Source organism: Marmota marmota, unplaced genomic scaffold (assembly GCF_001458135.2).
Source record: "Marmota marmota marmota unplaced genomic scaffold, marMar, whole genome shotgun sequence".
NCBI classification, from domain to species: Eukaryota; Metazoa; Chordata; class Mammalia; order Rodentia; family Sciuridae; genus Marmota; species Marmota marmota.
In genome coordinates, this window is record NW_026000082.1 from 36317134 (window position 1) to 36321133 (window position 4000).

At 50.0% G+C, this 4000-nt stretch overlaps 1 pseudogene; it reads left to right on the forward strand.

The window, feature by feature from the left end:
• Nucleotides 1-3239: 3239 nt before the first annotated feature.
• On the forward strand, nt 3240-3337 carry LOC125610469 (annotated as a pseudogene).
• The last annotated feature ends 663 nt before the right edge of the window (nt 3338-4000 follow it).

Sequence of the window (4000 nt, forward strand, 5' to 3'; positions counted from 1 at the left end):
CCGACGCACGGGGAGCTCGCTGGGCCAGAGCCCGGGGCTCCAGGTCCCTGTGGCATCCCTGTCCCAGCTGGACAGAGACCCTGGGTCAGGAGCTGCTTGGGACCGCTCCCCACCTGCTCCCTTGGGCACCCAGCTTGTCAGGGCTCCGTCACTCCGTGTCCCCAGATGAGAGTCGTCTTTGCCACCCCAGGAGGGGCTGGGCGGGAACAACGCTGACCCGAGTAGGTGGTGACAGTTCTCACCCCACCCTCCCCGTCAACCTGCTGAGTGACCTTGGTCAAGTCACTTGCCCTCTCTGGGCTTCACATTTGTGTGTGTGAAATGGGAGCAGCTGGCTTAGCTGGGGACCCTTTCAGCCGAGGGATCTGGGATTCTGCATCAGCCCAGAGGCTGCCACCGGGGCCACTCCTGCCCACTCACCGTCCCTGCCGGGTCTCACCCATGAGTCCTCCCAGACCCCTCCTCTTGGATTCATGGTGAGTTCTCTCACTCCTGCCATGAGCCACACCCCCGAGTCACCTGCTCTGTGCCACACCGTCACGTGCTGGGCTCCTGTGGTCAGGGAATGGACGGTGCAGGGGGAGCCTGGGGAGGGGCACGTGCCCAGCCCAACCAGAGGCTGCGTCCCTCCTGCTGCCGGCTGTCGCTGACTTACTGGCTTTGTTTGTTTGTTTGCTTGGGTTCCAGGGACCTAGCCCGGGGGTCTACCCCAGAGCCACGTCCCAGCCAGCTTTGGATTTTATTTGTAGCAGGGTCTCCCTCAGGTGCTTAGGGCCTCACTAAGGTGAGGCTGGCTTTGAACTCCCCATCCTCCTCTCTCAGCCTCCCGAGCTGCTGGGGTCACAGGTGTGTGTCACCGTTCCCAGCTGGCTTCAAGCCACATACTGTCATCGCTATACTTCTGGAGGTGCCAAGTCCCAAAGGGCTGAGGCCAGGTGTGGGCAGGGCTGCGTGGCTTCTCCGGGCTCCAGGAGAATCCGTTCCCTGTCCTCTCCAGCCGCCACAGGCCACGGCATTCCTGGGCTCCGGGCCTCCCTCCTCCATGTTTAGAGCCACCTTCTGTCCCCTTGCCGACAGGCGCCTGCCTCCCTCATCCAGGAGGCCCAGGGCCCCCGCTGACCCAGGCCTCTTCCATCTCAGGAGGCTCCTGAGATCTCACCTGCCCCAGCTCTTGGCCGTGGAACCCACTCACTTGCAGGTTCAGGGATGGCCGCGTGGGCACCTTTGGAGGTCACGGCCTGTGCCCTGGGCGTCCTCACAGTCCTCGACTCTGAAAGCGTCAGGGGCACAGAACACCAGCCCCGGGGCCTCATCTGCACAGCAGGATGGTGAGACCCTCCTCCTGGCTCCTGGGGGCTTGGGGAGCCTATGGATGGGCCGCAGGCTGCAGCTCCCAGTCCAGAGTGGCCCCGTGGCAGATGGACGCTTCTGCTTCTGTTTTCTCGGTGGCGTGTGACACGCCTTCTGGTCCCAAGTGTAGGGGAGCCTGGGGGCAGCCGTGGGGGGGCTCACTGTGCTGGACAGCTGCGCTCTCTGGGCCAGCCCAGACCCTCTGTCGCCAGCTGGCCTTTGGTTCCTGCCACTGGCATGTGCTGAGCTGGCCTGGGTCAGTGGCACCGTGGGGACAGACAGACCCTGCACTCCTGCCCACCCCTGGTTGTGCAGTGTGTGAAAACCTGTCAACAAACATAGGAGTGCAAGAAATGGAATGTTCCTTCCTTTCTACTCCATTTACCTATGTCTTTCCTTATATAATACCTCACTGTTGTAATCTCTTCAGCTTTTAATAGGTCTTGATGAACCTATTTTTTTTTTTTTGTCTTTGACTTTCATCCTTCTTCAGGATCGTTTTTGATAATCTCAAGCCTTGCATTTTCATGAATTTTTATAATAATGTGTTAGTTCTCTTTTTTGGAGGGTACCAGGGGGTATCAGGGGTGCTCGACCACTGAGCCACATCCCCAGCCCTGTGTTGTATGTATATGTATGTACATGTCATTTTCTAATTGATGTTACTGACACATAAAAATGCAGTTGTTGCTAAATTTGCCCATTAATTCTATTTGTGACTTATTTTTAGACTTTCTATGGACACAGCCACGTTGTCTCCTGCATCTTCCTTTATAATCCTTGGTCCTTTCATTTCTTTTTCTTGTCTTATTGCTCTGTTTAGAATCCACAGTACCATGTTGAAGAGAAGTGACAGGAGACAGAACTGCCTCCTTAGCCATCTCAGGGAGAAACTCTCGATATTTTACTATTTAGTTATAATGCTTTCTTTGCTTTTGTATAGACACTTTTAAAGTATCAGGTTAAGAACTTTTCCATCCTTTTTATATTTCTAAGAGTTTTTCAATCATGATTGAGGGTTGTGTTGGCCGCCTTTTGTCACTCTGACGAAACCCCTGAGAAAATCAACTTAAGGAAGGAAAGGTTTATTGGTTTAGAGGTTTCAGTCCATGGTGAGTTGGCTTTTGGGCCTACAGTGAGGCCAACATCATGGAAGGGAATGAGTGATAGAGCAGAGACGCTCACCCCACGGTGGCCAGGAAGGGAGGGGGAAGGCACTGGGTCCCTGATAGTCCCATGACTCAATTTCCTTCCACCACGATCCACCTTCCAAAAGGTTTCCCAGCTCCCAGCAGCGCCGTGAGATGGGGTCAAGCTCTTAACACATGCGCCTCTGGAACACCTTCACAGGGGTTGAACTTTATCAAATGATCGTTTTAATCTTTTGAAATTATTGTATGACTTTATTCTACAATCTATTTCATATAGTATATTTAATATACAATCCCTGTTTTAAAAATGTGAAACCAAACTTCTCATTCCTGGGGAGAGCGGACTCAGTGTGGTTATGATTAGAATAGCCTTCATATGTATGGGTTTGGTCTGCTTTTACTTTGGTAAAGATTTTTGCATCGGATTCTGGCACAAGCTGTCCAGGAAAGAGAACTTCGGTCATCTCTGTTTTCCAAATGAACAACTGAGACTCGAGGGGTTACTGGATTAAGATGGTTTTGCGGTTTTCTTTCTTGCAGTGTTTTCTTATCAAGTTGAAATGGGCCTCAAAGATGTGTTAGGAAATGTTATTTTCCAGTTATTCTTTGGAAGCGTGTGTAAGATTGATATCAATTCTTCCTTTATATGAATTTGCAAGAATTCATCAATGAAACCATCTGTGTTTTTTTAGTGGAAATTTTAAAATAATATTTTCCTTAAAAAATATAGAATGGAGTTTGCTTTGGCAGCACCTACATTAAGGTTGGAAGGCTGCAGAGAAGATAAGCCCCTGCTCAAGGATGATATGCAAATGGGTAAACTGCTCCTTATTGTTTTTGGTTTGTCACTGAGGGATGAGCTGAAGTCACTGTGGGGCCCTGAGAGTCCTGAATTCTTCCTGGGTTGGCAGAGTTTCCACATACAGATTCTTGAGGATTTCCAAATGAATCCAATACATAAAGCTGACAGAAGAAACCCCAAGCCAGTCCACAGGCACGGGGAGATGCCCAGGCTGATGTCTGCAGGCAGCAAGAGTCCTGACCGTGGAAAGGGCCACACGTTCCACACTCTATTTCTCCAGCTTCACTGTTACCGCTAATACATGCAGGTATGATGAAGCAATTTAGAACAGTCAAAAATAAATGAATAAAACATGTAGCCAGGCACAGGGTGTGTGACTCTGATTCCAGTGACTCAGGAGGCTGAGGAAGGAGGACCACAAGTTCAAGACCAGACTCAGCAATTTAGCAAGGTCCTGAGCAACACAGTGAGAACCTGGACTCAATAGATAGATAGATAGATAGATGGATGACAGGGCTGGGGATGCTGTTCATTGGTGAAGCACCCCTGGGTTCTGTCCATGGTACCTAATAATAATATCAATAAAAAAATAGAATAAAATATATAGAACTATCTGGATTTTCCATTTCTTCTTCTGTCAGTTTATGTAAGGAACTTGAAGAATTTTTTCCAGTTCATCTAAATTACCAAATTAATT